The 21114-nt window shown below is 41.6% G+C and overlaps 1 protein-coding gene across 1 annotated transcript in view; it reads left to right on the top strand.

Moving 5' to 3' along the window:
* Nucleotides 1-21114, top strand: part of LOC310882590 (uncharacterized protein) — a 343849-nt gene that overhangs the window by 41469 nt on the left and 281266 nt on the right. Inside the window, exons 4-5 of the mRNA XM_083801528.1 lie at nt 822-937; nt 15342-15447. The gene's annotated coding sequence lies outside the window, so the exon portion shown is untranslated. The remainder of the gene's footprint in view (nt 1-821; nt 938-15341; nt 15448-21114) is intronic.

Genomic DNA, 21114 nt, shown 5'->3' on the forward strand with positions numbered 1-21114 from the left:
GTGGAGACAGTCACTCAATCCCCTGATACTGCTGCTCTTGTTCTAGCTCATTTAGCACCACAACCCTCCATAAACCAAAGGGAGTACAACATGCCTAATGTAGCGTGAGGAGCGAGGCGGGGTGTGCCCGGCACTGGAGATTTACTGCTACCTGATGGGCCTCGGTGAGCAGCATCCTCCCCCCCCGAGCACTGTCACTGCCCTTGCTCCCTATTGCACACATGTACCTAAGTGCACGTAAGCTCTTGAGGATGCACTTTGAGTCTTTGTTTTTCCTCACCAGAAGTGCCAAGATGCATGTCAAATGCCTGGAGCAGCCTCCTTCTTTCATTTTATTATAGTACTCTTATGGCTTTTCTTTGTGTGCATGTGTCTTACTCCTTGCACTGCAAGTGTTTATGTCAAGCTAAGATAATCTTTGGGTGTGCTGGTGCCTGCATACCTTTATTCTTGGAGGGGCTCTTAAAGGGGCATGTCTATTTGCCTTTCTCTCTTTTTCAGGTGTGTAAAAGAATTATTCTGAGGGGGGAACCATCCCCCATGCTGAATGCCATGGTGCTATCCCAGCGATTACAGTTCTGTAGGATCACAGTGGCATCTCTGTTTGCTGTCAGATTTACACAGCTGAGTACTGTTAGTATAAATCAGGTTAATACATAGTGACGTGTATAATGTCAGAGAGGTTGGCACTGTACTTTAAAAAGCAGTCCTTACTGACATGCATTTGAGGTAGTAGAGATGATCAATCTTTTAAACATCCATTATTTGTTTCTTTTATAATTGGGCTAGAATTAAAAACCTCTGTATTTCTGTATATGCAGATTAGATTGCAACTGGTAGAGCACGGTGTTATCTTCAAGTGCTTTATGAGACTGCTACACAGCTTCAGCAGGGACCCACCAGACATGAACTCAGCCAGACGGTCTGAAAGCCACAGGTGAGCACAAGTGGGGGTAAAAAAACCAAAACAACAACAACAAAAACCCTTAGCAACAGCCTGATTTTTGCTGCTCTGAGCCGGCCTCATCCTTTCCTGTGTGTGAACGGGCCCCTTTGAAACTTCAGCCTTCCTCAGAGAGCTCCTCTGTGTGTCTGTCCCATGACGAGGAGTGCTGGCTTCCCTCTGGCTGCTCAGTCACATCCGATCACTGGCAGTGTGACCATCTCCTTGGCAGCTTTGCCAGCAGCATCCCCTTTGCTTTCTGCTTTGTAAATCTGCCAGTCGAGGTCTGCACGTGCAAATATTCCTTGTGTCTCGTAAGAAACGTTGTCTCATAACATGTCTCTCACCATGCTAATATTTTGTATTTTGCTCTGAAAGGCGTCTTGGAATACCGTTTGGTGGAAAATTGTTCTGCATAAAAAGCTGCAATGCATTGTACTGTATTTCCTCCTAAACAGCAGAGCCAAATCAGCCTAGTAGCTTGCATTTCCTTTCAAGCAGCTCTAGCTGCTTGGTACCGATTGTCAGTGCCAGACTGAAAGCTTTAACACGGAAATCTAGGCTGAACATTGCTGTGGGGCCAGGACCTTGGTTTTGTGACTCATCTCTTTGGAGAAAAACCTGCCTAAAAAGACTAACTCTGAGATGGCCCCGCTTAAGTGACACATGAGAGAGACTCTCAGCCAAAATACAGATCCTGTTTCCACTTGTTGTAGGAACAGGGGAAGTGGATCTGCCTCCAAACAGACCGTGAAACTGGGGCAGGACATTGCAGTATCCTTTTTCCTCTACGTTTGCCTTCGCTCCTACTCATGCCCTTCCTTTAGGACCCTTGTAACCTTTCAAATGGGAAAGGCAAGTGGCTTCCTGTCCTGCATGTTTATGGAGTGAACTGGAGCAGGCTGGGTCTGAGGGAGGCGATGGATTTCCTGGCACTCGCTCAGCCTTGGGTGTCCTGGCCCTCTGCTCAAACAGTTCTCCTGGCCCTACCTCTGTGAGCTCTGCTGCTATGTCCTACGAGGGCTTTGGAAGTCTTTTATAACCCACCAAATGGTGTCTGTTTACAGTGTGATGGGTTCATACGTTTTCTTCAAAACTTGGAGAACTAAATTTCTCTTCATATTTTTTTAACCGGTAATGTTTACATGCTGAAACATAAAGAAGGCTGTGCCTGACTAGAGGGTGTTTGCTGTCACAAAGATTAAATCGGGACCCTCTTACCATCTCCACAGCTGGTGGTAAGTTTTTGGCCTAATTTTATTTGCTCCAGATGAGTCTAAATACTTTGTGATGGAAACACAGGGACTGAGACATGCCTTTCTAGCACTTAAGTATTAAGCTGACAATCTGTTGGTTCGTTATGGGGCTGGGATCCCTTGGGAGCAGCTCTCCGTCTCACAGCAGAACTGACACAAAATCCGATGCAGCTGATTTCCCATGGACAGTCTTCAAATGTTGAAATCTCGGACTTTCTAAGTACGGGGCTGCTATGCATGGACACACTTCCTGCTAATCTCGAGGCATAAACACTCAGCGGCTCCAGACGCTTGAAGAAATAAACACACTGACTCGGTATTAATATTTCATCACAACATGCTAAAGTTAAACCTCACTGATCCAGAGTGACCTGTAACCACTCAAGAAAATGCTTCTTTTTTTTTTTTCTCTCTTTTTTTTTAATAATTCAACTTTTTATGGGGAGAAAATAAGAGGAAATGGTCTCCTGCATGGCAGGTTTAGCATGGATAAGCATAGCTGCTTCAGCTGGAAGAAAGCTGCCCATGTGCAGAGATGTGCTTCGGGAAGGTTTGTGAGTTCAAGGAGGACAGCTTTACAGCTTTGCTCCTTGCCTCTGCCACGTAAGGTGAACCAGACACACAAGGCTATGGGGTATAACAGTACACAAGCACTGCACAGCTAAACCAGCCTCTCCTGTGCATATTACCTGATAGCTGCTGTGGGAATGTGATGGAGCCATGAGAAAGCACATTTCACATTGCTTCCATCAGAAAACCCTCCAATCTAGTCAGGGGCAGATGACCTTATTGCTAAAGCCTCCTGTGATCTAACGCTGCTACAACCGTAAGCGTGTTTTCTGTAACCTGTGCCCAGGGAATTTCCAAGCACCAGTCTGTGAACTGGATCTTAATGATCTGGTCTTAAATACACTGAATTTGGTGGGTGCTTTTCTTTTAAATGCAGATGACGATTATTAGATCAGAATTTACCGAGAGGCCAGTGGCAGATCTCCTGTGGTCATTGTGTAGATGAGAGGGGCTCACAGCCCACATGGTGACAGAGGTGGAAGAAGTTGGCTTTGTAGTCAGCCAGGCTTAGTTAGCCTGGCTAACCGAGTTTTTTTCCCCCCTCTGAGTTGCATGTGTTAAAATCAAATCTAAAAAATAAAAAAAATGTGTTCTATTTAATTTGATTTTAATGAATGTTAAGCACTCTGAGATATGCACGTGAAGGGCGTTATATGTGTCTGTCTCTGATCCACTGAAACAGAAAAAGTACAAGAGAAACAATTCCTATTGAGCTGAGCTAGTGGCAGTCAACACCAGTGACCGCATGAGGCAGTCAAGAGCATCAGAAAACATTGTGAAGGGAAACATAAGCAAGACTTAGTAGCTATAGCTGCTCCAGCATTTTATCAAATTTACAAGGGCCTCCGTATAATATACCAGGGAAAAATGTAAAAACTCAAGTGCAGTTTGAACAGTAGCATTCTGATAAACTCAGGATCAGCTGGCTTTGATCGCAGCGCAGTTTGGTGCAGGAGCACCACTTGTGCATTATGAGTGGGGTTGGAGGAAGCTTAAAGCAGCTGTGCTTCTATATTTGCGCACTCTCTGTATTCAAACCTTGGCTTGAGAGCTCAAAGGAAATGAGATGTGTTTTGCATAACCCAGTTGCAATCAGTGGAAGCACCTACTAATCTGCCGGTTCTGTTTCTGACCTTTTCAGGGTCTGTTTCCTTATCAGAAAATTGAAAACATTTTTAAAAAGCAATGGACTTGTTTATTTGGGGATTTTGTGAGAATTCCAGATACATTAGTGAACAAACAGATTTACACAAGAATTCTCATGAGAGTTTCATTCTCCTGGCCAGAGGAACCTGAGGTAATCAATAGAAGTGTCTTTTTATTAATGGATTTCCAAGATTATTATGTAGACTTCACATTTTGGGGAATACCTATAATAGTGTGTATATATCCTGAAAGCATTAAAAATAAAAGGCATTCCGTTACGTTGCATTGGTAATGATAGATTTGTTTAAGTATGGTTCTTCCTGTAAGAGTTGAAATGTAAAATGAGGCCAAGGGTCCTGAAAAACAGAGGATGGGGAAGACCTTGAAAAGTGAAGCTTTAGCATTGAGAATTTTGAATAAATCAGGGTCGTTCACGGAAATCACTACTAAATCCCAAATTACTCTGCCTCTTCTGATCCAAATGTTTGTTTAGTAAGGCTGCAGTACAAGAAATAAATCCTGAATTATAATGACTTAGTCTGTGTGCGCCCTCCCTCCCCCTCAATTTTAGCATCCATCTGGGAATCAGATCTTTATTTTCTCTCTCATTTTCTGCCTTCTTATTCCAGGGCTTAAATAATCAGGCAGATCTGTAGAAAACAAAGAATTCAGTGTATGCAGATTAATAATTGGATGTGAAAAATGGATATCAAATGTTGAGCAAAAAATCTGCAGGGGATTTGGAAGCCTGTTGTGTGTTAGCGAAGCAGGTGCTGAGCGCTGCTCGAGTTATTCTGGAAGCCTGCTCCCTTCCACGTGCTCTGAAAGCATGGAGGCATTTTGCCACCCTCCAGCTACCAGAACTGCTTCTTGCTCTTTTGTTGAATGCACATATAAAAAACAATGAGTTTAGTCCAGTTAATTACTTAATGAGACTACTGTGCAGGTCTGGGTTCTAGCTGTAGTTTCCAGAGGAGAGAAAAAGATTAAAAAAAAAAAAAAAGTTTCAGCTAAGTATTTGCAAGAGTCACAAGAATGCAGATCCTATCTGTAAAGGATTGTGAAGGTGACCATGCGTGGTTGCCTTCCTTAACGCAGAAGGGACTGTCTTAAAATCCAGGTGGTAGTGAGGAGGGCCCTTCTCTCCTCATTCTGGGCCACCTTCACCCTCTGTCAGCCAGAGCTAAATAGCAGGTTTGCTCACATATGTTCCTCTCTCCTTTGTAAACACAAAATCCCTTAAACAAATAGTGGACATCTTTTTTTTTTTTTTCTCTTCTGTTTATTAGAAGGGCTTAGCTAATCCCTGTGTTTATGAGTAGTAGGGTGTGTCAACCTACAGGCCAAGGGAGTTAATGAAATTCATCTGTTCTCTATTTTCCAACAGAATCGGAGGGAGGGGGAATGCCCAGCCAACCTTCAGCATAACACAGAAATGTGACTAGCGGCGGTGTTTGCAGGCAGAGCCTCAGAAGGGAGTAGTGGCTGGGAGGAGGTGAAGCAGCTGAATGGCAGAACCGAAGGGAAATACTCCCCCTTCAATTAGAGTAATTAAAAAGTAGTAAAAATAAACCACCCAAATCAGAGTCTGGCCAAAACAAAGTCTTAATGTACACTTAGGGTTTAAACCGTCTGCCGGAGGCCACCAGCGTGTGTTGCCACAGCCCTCTTGTGTCTGTCCCTGCCATGAAGCAAACACCAGCGCGGGGGCGAGGACGGGGCCGAGGCCCAGCGTCCCTCAGTGCTGCGCCATTCCTGGGCACAGGCCGCAGCGCCCGGCCCCGGTTCTGCACGCCAAAGGTGAGGAGGAGCTGACCCATGAAGGGAATTAAAACCCCTCTGAGAAGGCAGCGAAGCCCCATGTGCTCTTCTGGGAAGTCTGCTCACTCTGTTTTACTGCCGAACGGCTTGTTTTCCCTGGTCTCATTGACTAAGCTCTTCGTTTGCTTTTTTCCCGCTTTAGTGTTTTCTGGTTGCCTCCGTGGGCTTTTAAATCCCAGGAAGAATTGGCAGAGTGAAATAACTGTTTCATTGGTGATCCCTCCATAGTAATTTTTGTGTCAGCATGGATGTATTTTGTCACAGGAGCTTTGGTGAAATGTAGTGTGAGCCAGCTGCGTTGCGCTCCTTGTTGTGGTACGGTTCCTAGAAGCCTTGGCCCCAGCTCCAAAAGCATCTTCATTAAATGTGGACAAGTACTTCTGTGTTGCAAGTACTTGTACTTGCATTGTGTTTTCATGACTTGGGAAGAGAAGGTGGCTGAAGTATGAATTAGGTTCTTAAAATCTGGAACTGGTGATTTAAAATTACATGGAAAAATACAGTAATCTGAATTTTTGGGAGTCCTTGTCTGCAGTCCAGAGACTCTGTGACTAGCAGGTTCAGTCACAGGAATTTTTGGCATTCTGCGTGCTAGGGTCAGTAGATGATAGTTCCTGATTATAATCCCCCCAAATACTTTATGTAATAATAAGCTTGTCCTTTCTAGGGCTGCTGTACAAAAGAGGTCAAAACCTCTAATTGCATTAGACTTTTGCAATTCGAAAGGACTAAGTTATATAATTCTGTAGATATTAAAAGTTTTTGACATTTTAAGCCATTATAAACTCCATTTCCTAATTCCACAAGCAGTGAGGCAAATGGACCAGATCTTTGGGGGTACAGAGCACTTGGGGCAGTGGTTGATTTCCATGTGTGGAGGGGTGCAATGCTGGCTTTGTATCTAATGAGATCCACTTACTTTGATTTTTGGTGTTTAACTCTGAATTTTTAGTCATATATAATAGGAAAAGTTGGGTGTTGGGGGAAGAACTTTCTTGAGTATTATACAGTTTGCAGTAGGTCTGTTTTCTCCAGTGAATGTTACACAGATGTTTAGTCTGGTTTCAGCATGCATGAGAGGTAGAGTTGCTCTGCACATGCAGGGATGATAACTCCTGGACAGCCTAGTTCAGGATTGATTATTAATAGAAAAAAAAAATCAACTGAAGTATTAAATAAGCTCTCGAGGGTTGTCATATTACTATTTCCTTTTTTCTTCCTTTTCCCACCTGTTGCCTGTCTGTCCTCCTGCTTAGTCTGGACTCCTAGGTGCAGGAGCTGCTTGCATATAACCAACCACCTGTACGCAATTCGTTGTTAATGTGGCCACATTTGCAGCCGCCCAAATTTATCACAGCTGCAGTTTAGATAGCTAGAACAGAACACAACTGAGTAATGAGAAATAAATTTATTGTGCTCTGGTCATGTTTGAGAATCACCGCTTTAGATGTCTGTATTTTACCAGTAATTAATAAGATTGAGCATGCACTACTCCCACTCAGGCTGAGTACTCTTTCCTATCAGGTGTCTGAAGTGGTGGGTCAGGAATGTGCCAGGGAACAAAATATGAACACATGCCAATGTTTTCAGAAAGTGTATCACATACACGCTCTGAGTCTGTCTTCTCCTGGCTAGGGTTAGATAAGAAGTAAGTGTAAAATATCAAAACCTTAATGCAATTCTGCCGTATCATACATTAGGAAGCTGAGCCAGTGGGGAACTGCAGCGTCAGGTGTTGTTTGAGTCCCACTATGAAGACGGGACCCCAGCACAGTCCCAGTTTCTGTTACTGTCTGAGGTGAGCCTGTTTTGACTTCTGCTGCTACCAGAGCTTGAAAGCAGCAACTTTCCTTTCTGCAATATGTGCACATACAAATAGAAACAATTTTTATCAGACTTTACAGAAGCATCCAGGTAATCTGCTGCTACGATGTCTGTTTTGTTGTTTTTTTGCTCTGATAGTCGTTTCGGCAGCAAAGGCCAATGTTACATCCAGCAGAAGTAGTTTCCTGCGTATCCACTAGGAGTGGGCTGAAAAGTAGGTCCCGTTTAACCTTGTGGGATGGCCCGAGAAGGCAGTACCATGGCCAAGTCCAGGATGCTGTGTGCTGGGCCCGCTGCAAAAGATAAATAGAAGAATGAAACCCATCTTAATTCTGAAATAAATGCAGATTGAGGCTCTCTAGGAAAATTTGTGAACCTTGTTGGTTTTAAACATGCAGCACTGGTACCTTAATTGCCAGTCGCTACAGCAGTAGTGCAACTTACTGCAAGATATGTTATTAGTATTGTGACTATGGGTGAACTGATGAATTCCACAGAATAAACAAACTGTTGGTGTTTGCTTTTTATGAAAAGATGACCTCTTGCAGCAGTGATGAAGTTGCGTTCATATTACAACATTAGCTTTAGTTTTTGAGCTGACTTTCAAGTCTGTGAGTAGTCTGGTAGGTTCTCTGGCATAGGACAGAGAAGAGGACCAGTTACTGGGAGGGAGGAATGGTACTAGTGCAGATGATAAGGAATCTAAATTAAACCATAAGAGAGAAGAGAAGAAGGACGTTATAATATTTAAAAATGGCAAACTAAATAATATATAATTTACAGAAAATGACAGGGTAATGCTGAGACTATTTTTAAATCAACAGCAAATTAGAATTCAAACCTCTGATAGGTTTAACAGATGGTCTGGATCCTAGAATCCAAAACCCACACACTTTATTTCCCAGTATGTTAAGAACAAAATAATGCTATGCAGCCTTTGCGGAATGTTTTTTGCTATTAAGCTATGTTGAAGATAACTTTTGACCGAGGAGAACTGCATTGGGAGTGGAAAAACAGAATAAGCTGGTTTAGTAAGAAAAAAAACCAACACAACACACTGCTCTGTATGAGCGTGACTGTGAACATGTTACAGGTTCTAGGTAAGGCAGACAGGAGAATTTGGAAAGTTGTGGCATGTCTGACTGGCCCTGTGTGGTTTAGTTCACTATAGAATAGTGAAAACAAGTGGATGTATCCACCCTGACTTCTGCAGATATTAGAAAATATCTTTTCATGATGTCAACAGAAAAGGGGGAAGTGTTGTGATGTGAATGCTTTCATTCTGGAAAGGGTCATGCAAACAGCCTCAAAACTCTTTGTGGAGATGGGAAGGAGAAAGGTTGGGGTTCCAAGAGGAACATCTTTAGCAGGCAGCAAGCACATACACTTGAAAATCTGGTTATTTTCTGTCTTGTATTAGTACAGCTGCATCGTTGCTTCCACTTGTGGAGCCAGTGCATGTTGTGTCATTGGTAGTCCAAAAGATCACGTGTGGCGAGAAATGATTAAGATGTAGGCAAAAATAATGTATTTTTTTTCCTCCATTCAAAACAATACTGTTTTGATAAGACATTAAATACTTGCATATTTCTTGGAAGGGAGAGGTTTGTGGTGGGAGAAGCCTTCATAACAATGGATATGTAAGATCCATGTTTGATTTCTTCCTCTGCTTCAGGGAAAGCAATGCTTTCTCATGGGAGAATGCTTCAGCCACTGCTTGGTGGAAAATGCTGTGTGTCTCACTTACTGGCACTTGGATTTTATTTATAGGGAGGGCAAAACTCATTCTCTAAAATAAGCTTAGGACACTTACCTGGTAAGTGGGATACCTGGACTGCTGTTCTTATTACATAGAATATTTGTTGGTGCAAGGATGCAAGATCCTACAAGAAAGACTGAGAACTTCCCATACTAAACACCCATTAACGCAGGAGACGGTACAGTCCTGGGTGGTGAGAGTTGTCAGTTCATGTTCCTTTCGGTAGACAAGCCAGATGTCTCCTGTGTTTCATCTTAACCTAGCAGGGACTTCTTTGATAGAGTAGAGATTGGTGTCACAATCTTCTCAATCTCTTCTCCACAATCTCTTCTCCGATTCTTCCCAGTCTCTTCTCCGTTATGTTTCTGAGCGTAGCCCTGAAAATTCTTCCATGCTAATTTGTCATGAATTTATAAGCTTTGGAACTTTTCCATTTTTTATTTTACCAAATGTGCTAAATGCCCAAAGCATGACTTAAATATCATACAGTCTTACCTGCATTGTTAACTATAGTGTGATGATGCTGGGAGTCGCTTTGGAAAAAAGGAGAACTTGTGTGTTACTGACGGCGGAAATGGCACTAACAGGAAGAGCCCGCGTGTGCTCAGCTCAACCCTAGCTGTTCGCAGGAGAAGGTCTGCGCTGCAGAAAGGCTTGCCTTGCCTCGGCGCTACTGATAAAAACAGGCGAGTGCTGTCTACACTGAGATTTACGTTATCTGTGACTAGGTGATAGCATGGCTGAGCAAAACCCGGCTTTCAGGATGACCCTCAGTGACTGAACACACAACACCGTTGTGTAAATGAAAAGTTTCCACAAACTGTTTTCATCCAGACTACGTTGGTTTATTTGAACCATTTAGCAAATAATAGTTTGTAGGGAGGATCTGTGATTACTAAAGGAAGATTCATAAAGTGAGCCTGTATCTAGCAAACGCTGCTCAAGCAGATGACTGATACGTTAAGTTGCCTTTCCACTGCACTGAGCTGTCTCCACAGCTGGAAAGGCAAAAAGGACGTGTGTAATTTTGTGACTACAGGTCTCTGGATGAGTTTTGTGAGCACTTTTTGGCAGATGCGGTCGTGCTTTCATTGGCCAGGTTAGTTACACTTTGTTGTTGTTGTTGCTGACCACGACCTACAGCCTGCGTAATTTGGAGAGGGCACTAGTGAAGATGTGTTAAGCTATGTAAAAGTTGTCACACTGAAAAAGTTGTCACACACGGTTAGGGTGTTCTCTGGTATCTGGATTTGGTGCAGGAAGAAAAGCAAACTCTGTAGTGTTTCAGAGCTTTTGTCCTTCTTAAAGCTAGTTGGTATCTGGTAAAAGGAAAGTCTTGGTTTTGAAATCAAGTTGTTCATTGAATTTCAAGCTTTTTCCATGAGCTAGTGTTTTTGATGACATTTTTCTCAGAAAAGGTATCTCAAGTAAGGTAGAATTTTTAATCCAAATGAGAGAGAGATAATAGCCTAATTGATTGGATATTGAGTCAGGCAGAACAAAGAGACGATCCTAAGTCTCTGTATCCTTGGAAAACGCTCTGCCCACCAGGTTATGCGTTATCTTGTCTGCAGCTCTTAAGGAAAAAATGCAGAATGTCCTTTGCTGCACGGCAAAACTGTTTTGATATAGAAATATTTTTCTTTTATTCTCTATTTTCTGCAGGACATGAAAACTGTTTGCAGCTCATCTTTATTTTTTCCTTCTTTTGGCACTCTTGGCACCCTTTTCCTGGAAATGAATTTGAGAACCAGAAATATGGGTGTTTTGCTGGGTGGAAGAAGCATGTGTGTAGGCTTTGTGCGCTCCCTAGGTAAACAGCTACAAATTCTTATTTATTTTAGCATACACAAAAGGTGCCAGGAGCCAGAAATTTTGTTTGTCTGTGCTGGACACGGTTTGAGTAGCAGCAGCACATTCCTTCCTCAGCTTCCTCACGATATGACTACTTTGTTGTTTTTTTGTGTTGGTTAAAAAGGAGTTTTTCATTCACAGGTGAGTGTCTAAAGCTTACTTGTTGACATATTTGCTGAAAAGAATCCTAGTGTACACATTTTAGTGACCGCCTGACTGGCACCACCACGTTATTTCACCTATCGCCCTCTGAATCAGTAAATAAGAAATTACGAGTTGCCTCAGCAAATCTGATCCATAAGCCTTCTCATCCAATATCCTGCCTCCATCGGTAGCCAGCCTGGATACTTCAGAAGGAACCCTACACGATACCCCGTAACTGTGGAATTGCATTTTGCACATGAGGTATTTTTATCTCAGGCAGTTAATACTTGGCATGGACCCAACCGTATTTTTATCTTTTTGTTGTAACTTATTGTTTTGATTATCAGTGCCAATGACTAATCCCTTTTGGATCTTTATAAATACTTATCTCGGTGATACTTCATATGAGGCAATCGGCTCTATAACTTGGTCATGGACTGCTTAGGAAAAATAATTTCTTTTTATTGGTTTTGAATTTGTTTTCATTCATCTTTACCTGATGTTCCTTTGTTTCTGTGTTATAAGGGTAAAAAAGAACACATGCGCTGTGCTCTGCTGCTCACTCTTCCTGATCTTCTCACTAAATCAAATCTTTTTGCCAATGTCATATGGAAGTCTTTCCCTGAATGTAAAACCTTTCCTTGTCCATTCTTAGGCTGCTTATTTCCGCTACATCTGGTTTTGAAATGGAGTGAGGAGTGAACATAGCCATCCAAGGAAGGGTGTGCCATCGATTTACTGAGTGTTATTAATATCGTTATTTGCAGATTGTTCCAAAAATTGACTTAATTTCAAAATACTAGTGAAGTGGGTGTGTGGGGAGCAGAATGTGAATTTCAAATATTATGAAATTAATTAGAGATCTTTTTCAGCACTACATTAGTAACCTCTATTTGGATTGGCACCTCAGCTCGGTATTACCAGAGAAATCATTTACTTCTCCCAATGGTGAGCTGGATGCAAGGAGGTATTATGGCAGAAATTAGTCAGAAATAATTGCAGAGACAAAAATAATTCCTTCTCGGCCTGTGAAGATGCAAAAAACCGTGGACTGGATCTTAGCTGGCATGTCGTGGCTGGCGCGGTGCCATTTTACACCAGTGAGGGCGCGGGCCCTTTACCTCAGCGATCCTCCCCGGGGAGGTGGCCAGTCACACACGCTGGTGGCTTTGGTTAGTGACAGAAACCTGGCTGCTCCTCCGGCCGGGGGGAATGTGGGATTCGTGAAACTTTAGGAGGGTTGTGGCGATAGTTGCCCTGAGATTGCTGATTCCATTCCTGCTTTTTGTTTTGTTTTAGTTGGCTTGCTCGGATTGTTTTCACTCTTTGCCAGGTGCAGAGTTGAATGGCAGGCCACACTCAAAAGCTCTTCTTTCACAAATCCACCCACGCTACAGATTTCTGTGTTCATCACGTTCTGTGACATGTAGCTCTTGGAAATATGCAACTTGGAAATAATATCTTTGAGTCTGAGTGTGCTTGGACTAGTACAAGATAGATTTGAAACTGTCCAGAGAGGGCAGGAAGAGAAAACTGTAGGAAAATAACTAAATAACTAGGAACCTTAGAGTCCCTTAGAGCAGGACTGAGCTGGAACGTTAGATCCAAACCCCGTGAATTTAGAAGATTCAGACCCAAATATCAGAGACCATGCTCATATTTAAATAAAGATGAGCCACGGTGCCAAATAAAGATATCTTCTGGGATTTCAATCAGCTTTTGAGTTCCCCACAACTATGCATCGTGGTCCTGGTGCCCAGTTGTGTGTGCTTGCTCTTATCTAGCTGCCTTACCCTCCAACCCTTAAGTTTTGTTATATATGTGCTTCCAGTGATGCCTTTCTGTCTGCACTCAGCAGTCAAACCCAATTCACAATATCCAGTGCAGGGTGGAGTTCCCATCTGAGTTTGTCAAAAATGTACACAGTGAGCTGAAGTTGATTTTCTACCAAGAAATACTTTGGTGATAAAGGAAACAAAAGAAGAGCTGACTGCCTTCTATTTGGGTTAATGAAAAAGAGACTAACTGCCCAAGTTTGGGATGGTTCTCTGGACCCCTGTGGGACCTGATCTCTCCTGCGGTTATTTTCACCAGGCTGAGTTCATTGACTTCACAGCAGCTTGCTTAGAATTTGAATTGGTGGTACGTTAGCGAAGGAAAGGAGCAGGAATTTTCAAACCAGCATGAAGAAAATAAGAAATTAAAGGCAAAATTCAGAAAATTATGGGGGTAAAAGGATGAATGATAGTTTGGGGGATTTGTTTGGAACAGGATTTATTCGGATTGCAACGATCATAAATTGCTACCACTTAGTTACTACTACCATTACCAATCAAGATGAGGAAAATCAGCAGACATGTACTGGAAGCTGGATTAAATCCAGTGTGTCCTTATCAAAAAACAAAATGAAATGTAGAAACCACAATTTATATGAGGCATGATCCTCCATAGGTTATTTTGGCACCAATACCGATGCTGCCCTTACTTCTGTTTTATCTTCATGGTGACTGTCTCCAAATAACAGAAGAAAGGAGACAGGCAGGGGAGGCTATACTTTATTCAGCAGTGCTTATTTATAGCATTAACTGTATATCTTAAACTGTTGAGATTGTCCTGTTTCAGCCTTTCTTCTTATAATCTACTAGAAAATCGCCTAGTGGGAGTCTTTTAATATTACCCTTTTGACTGCAGCTCTCTGATTTTGATTATGCATTGCGTTGCGGGTGAAATTTGGGTTAAAGATAATTGTAAATATGGTATTGATATTAAATGATGTTTTCCCAACATTGCAATAATGCTTGTTTTGTTTGCTGGAGAGTTTATTACTTTTTGATCAATAGCATGTGAGATTTGTGAGGGAAATTAGCATAGTGAATAACAATTAGGAGAAAAATCAATGGCATTCAGACAAATAAGTGGCTTGAAAAAGTCCCATAGGCACACATACACTTACTCAGATTCTTTAGAGTGTAATATATCTCATTTTGAATTCTAGAAGAGGAGAGAGCTATTTGGACCAGAACTGAGACTGATGGCAGTATAATTGAACTACAGCGGGACTATTTGTTGCTATTTAGCGTTTCTAATAGCTCGTATGTATGACTGCTTTGTTCGCTGGCTCTATGAACTTCCTTTGACTTCTGTGATATTTTTTATGTGTTCTCTACTGGTCTGCTTTCTTGTGTCACCTACTCTACTTAGGTGACAACACCATGGTTGCCCACACCATGTACTTCTTTCAGTCACCTCATATACTTGCTTTTCCCCTACACATAGTAGGGCCCATCTGCCTTACAAGAGCCAAGAGGGCTTCAGATGAGGTAGGCAAGTGGAAAAGTTCCAAGTAAGCAGATACAACTTGTTCTTCAAAAAAGCTTTAAGCTATGCAGCTCTTTGCCACAGCATGTTACAGATCCTAAAAAGCTTCTAGATTATTTCGTGGAAGAAAATCTACCTAGTGCTATCAAACACAGGAAAACCTTCCTGGCTTAGGAAGCACCTGGTACTGAACATAGTCAAGAGCTCAGTGTTTTGGTTCTCTAGATGTTTGCATTCCTGCTGTGTGCATCTGAGCACACCCCTCTCTGGCAATCCTGTTCAGGAATCAATGTTTAGAATAATAGCTCTGCTTTCCTCTGAATTGAGCTGCTTAATAACTATTGCTGGGGAAATCAATCAGCTCTATGATATCTTATTACTTACGCTAATTTAATCACAAGAAATGGGTCATTGCTTCAGTTCAGAGGGCAAAATGGGTGTGGGTGGATGTGAGGTTGTACAGAGGTAGGAGCAGAGGAAGGGAGACTCCATGATTTGGCACATGAGGGATAGAAATGGTGTGGGCTTTCCCAAGGCTGTACAATGAATGATATGGAGAAAACCCTCAACCACGCTCTAGAGCTCCTGGTAATCTATAGGTTATATACGTAATCTATAGGTTATTTTCAATGTTGTTTTCATGTTCCAAAGAATCTTACAGGTGGCTTTTCTTTATTTCCTCTCCATTTTGTTGATCTCTGCACAGGCTAAAAGAGGATGATCATCAAGAGAAACAAGCAAAGAGGAAAGATCTGTGACTTCCGTCAAGGAACTCTGAGCCCACTGCAAGTTTTCACATACCCCAGAGAAAGGTAAACGCAAAGGAACTGTTCATGTGTTCAGTGCGTAATACTTTAAAAGAAGGAAACAACATCTAAACAGGGTGTCTAAAGAAATAAGTTTAATGGACTACATGTGTAAATTCAGCCATGCAGAGATTGTCGTAGCATTTTCAAGCTCTTGCCTAAGTTCTATTTACTTGCCTATATACATGACTATGGTATGTAAAACCTTTTTTTACCGTCTTGTACGTAGTGGAGAGTACCATTTTTGTCCGTCACTAAAGAAAGTAAATTAGTAACAATTTCTACACACTGAACTGTATCTGTACTGTGATTTTATTTTCCTCAAAAAATGTCTTTCATTCAGAAGAAAACTGGATGTTTTCTAGGATGACAAAATGTGGAGTTCCAGAAGCTAAAAAATGCCAAATACATTAAGTGTAGCTGTTGTAGAAAGTTATGCATCTGCATGATTTATGCATTTTTGTTTAGGTACTTGTTTAGAGCACCTTGAATTCTTGCAATGTAGACAGGTGTAGATTTTACTCAATCCTGTCGTTTTTGTATGTTTTCCCCTCCAGTACAGAGGAATATGTGAGCTTAGAGGAAACTATTTACAAACTCTAAAGGCTAACACCTTTTCTGGAATGAAACCTTTCCAGTGTTCCAGGATATTGTAAAGAGCAGTCCATGCTGGAGGAAAGGCAGTGAATACATAGTGTTCAAAACTTTAAATAGAATACAGTTTTGTGTGGACAAAAGCAGATGTGTTTTTAAAAGTGCTAACTGATCATGCTTAATCCTTTAAGGAATTGCTTTCTCTGAAATAGTGGAATTGCTTTTAGAGTTGGTCCCTTCCTAGGGGAAAGAAAAGAATCAAAAACTGACCCATCAAACATGTCAGGCTGTTACTAAACCTCACTGTGAAAGCAGCGCCACTTTCCTGACAAATAGATCTTGGACGCTATTAGAAAAACAGAAAGCACTGGTGCTAACTGCTGCACTAACACTATCTAATTCACTTTATTAACTAGGTAATGAACTGAAGCCATTGTGGTCTAATTGAAATAAATAAATACATTAAAACGATGAATTAAAGTAACTGCATTTTGATGGGTTTGGGTTATTCATATTGCTTCAGAATGTTATTTTTAATCCAAACACTGATGGACACATCTTCTAGTGCCCCAGGGATAGTAGAAGTATCTTATTGGCCTCTCTTTTTTTACCCCATTTACTTCACATTTCACACTGCTTCCAGATGATTTTTTCCTAGCAAGATCTGGTTGCTTTAAGAAATAAAAGTATAAATAAAAAGAACAGGGAAGGCTTCAAATAAGATTAAAATGAGTACCAAAATATAGGACTCTAGTGCTTAGGTATCTCTTAAGTGCCTTTGAATGTCAAAAGATTTTTAGAAGTAGTCATATTTAGCCAAACTCAGTGACTTAGATGGGGAGTCTGCCACAGGCTTAGGAATGATTTGGCTGATGCAGGGCTCTTTTGAGTGTCTACCCTGAGCTTATTTTTCATCAGCTGCAGCATTTGATGCAATAATATGAAATAACCTTTTAGGAAAGGTTAACTAATCACGCAAAACTCCCCAGTAAAAGAGTTGTCATGTTTTTTCCATCCAACACACTGCGTGGTCCTTCAGTGCTTTGTTACTCCTGTGCATCTGCTCCGTCCTGTTGCTTGGGGATTCCATGTTAACTGCAGGTTTGTTCTGTTCATTGCATTGTGCTAGACAGCTGAAGAATATATTAACTTTGATCTTCCTGGGGGTCAATTTCTGCAGTTGCTACAGAGATGCTTTTTCATCAGGAAGAGGGAGGGAAGTGGCCTCAGTGGTTGTAAATGGGAGGGAGAGTGCTTTCAAGACTCTCTTTGTGAAGCTGTAATCTGAACTATGACTTAGAACTTTGTCTCTGAGGTCTCTTTTCCTCTCCTAACAAGATTATATGGCTTTAACTTGTCCCCTTCTTATTCAGCTAATGATCAGCTGGGCAGGTAGACTACTAACCTCTCTTCTCTTACAGTCTTTTTCGTCCAGATGTGCTGTTCTGCTTACAGCAAGATACGCAATTGCTCATAGTCTCAACTTGTTTTCATTGGCACAGGTTGAAAGCTAAATAAACTTTAACTATTCTAGCTTTACACCCTTTTAAACAGGGATATATTTTACTCCCCTACGTAGCTACATCTACAAAGGTAAGTGGCTGTTTGCTGGTTTTAGCCTGTAGCTGTTGTCTGTGTTGGCCTCGTGCTTCTGTGGAAGGAGCAGTTGCAGGGCACAAGTCAAAATCCCTTTAGCAGCTAAAAATGCTTGACCTGGAAGGTGAAGGAATAATTCTTCAAACTACGTGAATTGATTAATTCTGGTTTTAATTCCTCCTTTTCTCGTTTGGTGGTTAAAGTGGGCAGCCCTATGTTTATCAGTTTGCAGATACCACTAAAGGAGCATAAATGAGTGCTTAAAAATGAAATGAAAAAATAGGATCCTGGAATAAGTACATTACTTTAGTGTGTGAAACAAGAACATAAAATTATACCCAAAGGAAAGCCTAAATCTGTAACCTAGTACACTCCTGAGATACTCCAATGCCCTTATTACGTTTATTAATGAGGGCTGTGAGATCTTAACAGGAATGCTGGCACTGCCATTCTGCTCTGTTGCTTTACAGTTTGGGGGAAAGTAATAATATAGGTGATTAATTGTAAAGCAGAAGTCCATGGAAGTTTGGGGGCAGAGAATGGTTTCCTTTCTTAAAAATTCTAATTAATTCTGTATCACCTGTTATATAACAGACTCCTGATATCTGCAGTGTCAGAAATCAGGGCCTGATCCTACTTCCCACTGAAATCGATGGGAGTTTTGTCATTGATGGAGCAGCTGAGCAAGTGAGTTGCAAGAATTCATTTATTCAACAAATCCGGCTGCTTTCTGCTTATCTCTATTGATTGTACTCATGTCCAACCAGGTTTGCAGCATTAGCTGCATTACCTTACAATAACAGGGTAACTCACTTGGGGCATGTTCTTACCAAGCACTAGAATCCACATGAAGATAAACAAAAGGCACGTTCCACACAAAGATGCCTTCAGCATTTACAGGGGCAGGTGCCGCTGTTGCTAGTTGCATGACTCAAGGAACCACGTTCCCTTTTTGCAGTTGCCAGGCTCAAGACAGGAATGTGAAGTGGCTTGTGAAAGTTGAGCTAATGCAACGGAAAGATGATGCAGCAACATATAAAAACTTTGGGCTTGGGAAACCTGGCTTCACATTTCAGTTCTCTCACAAGCTTCTGTATCGCCTTCTGAGTCTGTCTGTCATCTGTCATATGGGCTTCAGGCCGTCTTTCCTCACGGGATGTGATGCTGGTGTGCAGACTCACTGCAGGCAGCAATGCTGTCTTGGCACCCTGGAGGAGGGCTTGGGCAGGCAGCCTGGGCAGAGGTGTGCCCTCCTGCATCGCTGCGCTGCTGTCACTCCTACCTTTGGCTGCCTCTGGACAGTTGTAGTCAGTCAGAGGGGAACCAGGAATAAGACTGAGGTTCCTGTGGGCAGCCTTGCTCCCCGTGTCTGCCAGCCTGGTGGTAGGCATGCTCTGAAAAGGGGGAAGGAATGTTATTTTCCATTTTCTAACTGGGTGTCGTAAACCACTTGCACTAAAAAAGCAAATATTGAAACATCTTCAATGAAACCTTTTCACAAACGTGGAGTTTTGGCCTGGACTTGTATGTAGTTGAGCATACCCAGCACTTCTCCCTCCCCATGGGCACCAGTTTGTGTGTCCCACCTCTCCGTCACGCAGCAGGAACAGGAGAGCAGGTTTGTTATGTACTGTGAGCAGCTGGAAGTGAGGCAGGGGCAGGAAATTTGTGGAATCGGTGCTGAGCATCCTTTGTTCTGCCTAAGAAGTCACTTTCCAGAGCCTTGTATGTGTCCTCTTTTGAAGGAAGTGGTTTTAGAAGGATAGAACATGTATGACTATAATTCTGGTTTGCAAATAAATCATCAAAGGGAAATTTTTGCAGGAGCGATTCTAACAAGCTTAGCACAACACATCCTTTTGCTCCAGACTCTTGCCTGGGCCCTGGGCCTGAAATCCTTGATTACTATTGCTTATTTTTCTTTCCTATTTTGCTTATGTACAGAAGCTTTTGTTTTCTGAACAACTCCTCCACTTTCCATAACTTATAATCAAAGAAGACAGAGCAGTTCAGTCATTATCCACTTGTTTTCCTTGCATTGTGTGATGTAAATATTGATCTCCTAGACATCTCTTTTTTCATAACGTCATTCAGATTTTCCTACTTCTAGGGTTCGTTATATGCAAGTTACATGGTGGACCCTAGGGGTCAACCCTCTGGATTTTGGTGGAGAGATGGTGATGGTGGAACAGTTTGATCTGTGAAGAGATCCATATCTCTTCCCAGGTGATGGTGTGTAGCTTCAGAGCAGTAATTGATTTGGAGATCTAGAGGAGTTGCATGTGGGTACATCAAATATTTGAGTCCTGTGATACAACTTGCTTTCTTGCTGCTTCACACAGATTTATATGGGCACACAGTACAGTATGTCAGCATCAGGTAGATATCAAACCATGGCTATTTGGTTGGTTTAGTTGCTGGATTATTTACTGGACAGTCAGCAGGTAGAACAAGCCTGAATCTGATCCACTTCAGCACTATGCTTCTTGCTGGAGGAAGAGAGGAGTAGCTGGTCACTGAAATAACTAGATGCCTCCTGTTCTACCTGAGAGGTTCCCTTCCAGATCAGACCCTCCCTGGATACCAAAATACTCTTGCCTATAACTCTGTATTTAATAAAAACCTGCTTTGTTGAACAGCAAACCCTGAGGAATAGCTTCTGCTTTGTTATTTTCCCATAGTCTCTTGAGGGTTGTGTGTGTGTTAAAATTATCAAACCTTTTACTTTTAATCCAAAGCTCACTTTTGCTGATATTGTTATAATTCCTTCCCTTTTCAACCACATCCCCCACCTTTTTTTTTTTATATATTATTATTTGAAGAAAAGCAGAGCTAAGACATGATTTAGGACCAGTCAAACCTCTGTGGCTTCCTTTTGCGTAAAGAAGCTGAGTGCAAGATTCTGTGCAAACATCTTTCTGTTTATGTATATAAACTAATTATGGAGACCTCGATCCTGCAAAGAGCTCTGTGTATAAGCCAATGAAGCACCGGAGTTCTGCAGAGGGCAGAGCTCGTAATATAAATACAGCTTACAGCCTTGCCTGAAAACCATATTGCTTTAAACATACTGTTATATTTTAAGTCCTGAGTTCTCTACAAGTACAGTTATATAAGGTTGCGTTCTAAAGATGTGTTCAATTCTGCATTCATACTGGCATAATTACACTGGAGAAGGTAGTCTTTATACAAGTATTACTGTCTTCATTAAAATTTGTATCGGTATAATTTCATTGGTTTGAAAAAAGAAGAAGAAACAGAGAACTGAACAGTATCCTTAGCCAATGTTTTTATCAGTAAAACCTAAATATACATAGATGAGACTGAATACCAGCAGTGCCTTTCACAGTTAATTCCCAAGCGTCTTACACTTCAGTGTAGTAAACCAGTTGTTCAGTGGGATTTAGAAACAGACGTTGACTAATTTTTTTCTAAGTGTTTGTTCTGTAATATAATTAAATGTATTGTTTTGTTGTAAACATT

The sequence above is a fragment of the Anser anser genome (genome assembly GCF_964211835.1).
Source record: "Anser anser genome assembly, chromosome: 16".
Classification (NCBI taxonomy): Eukaryota; Metazoa; Chordata; class Aves; order Anseriformes; family Anatidae; genus Anser; species Anser anser.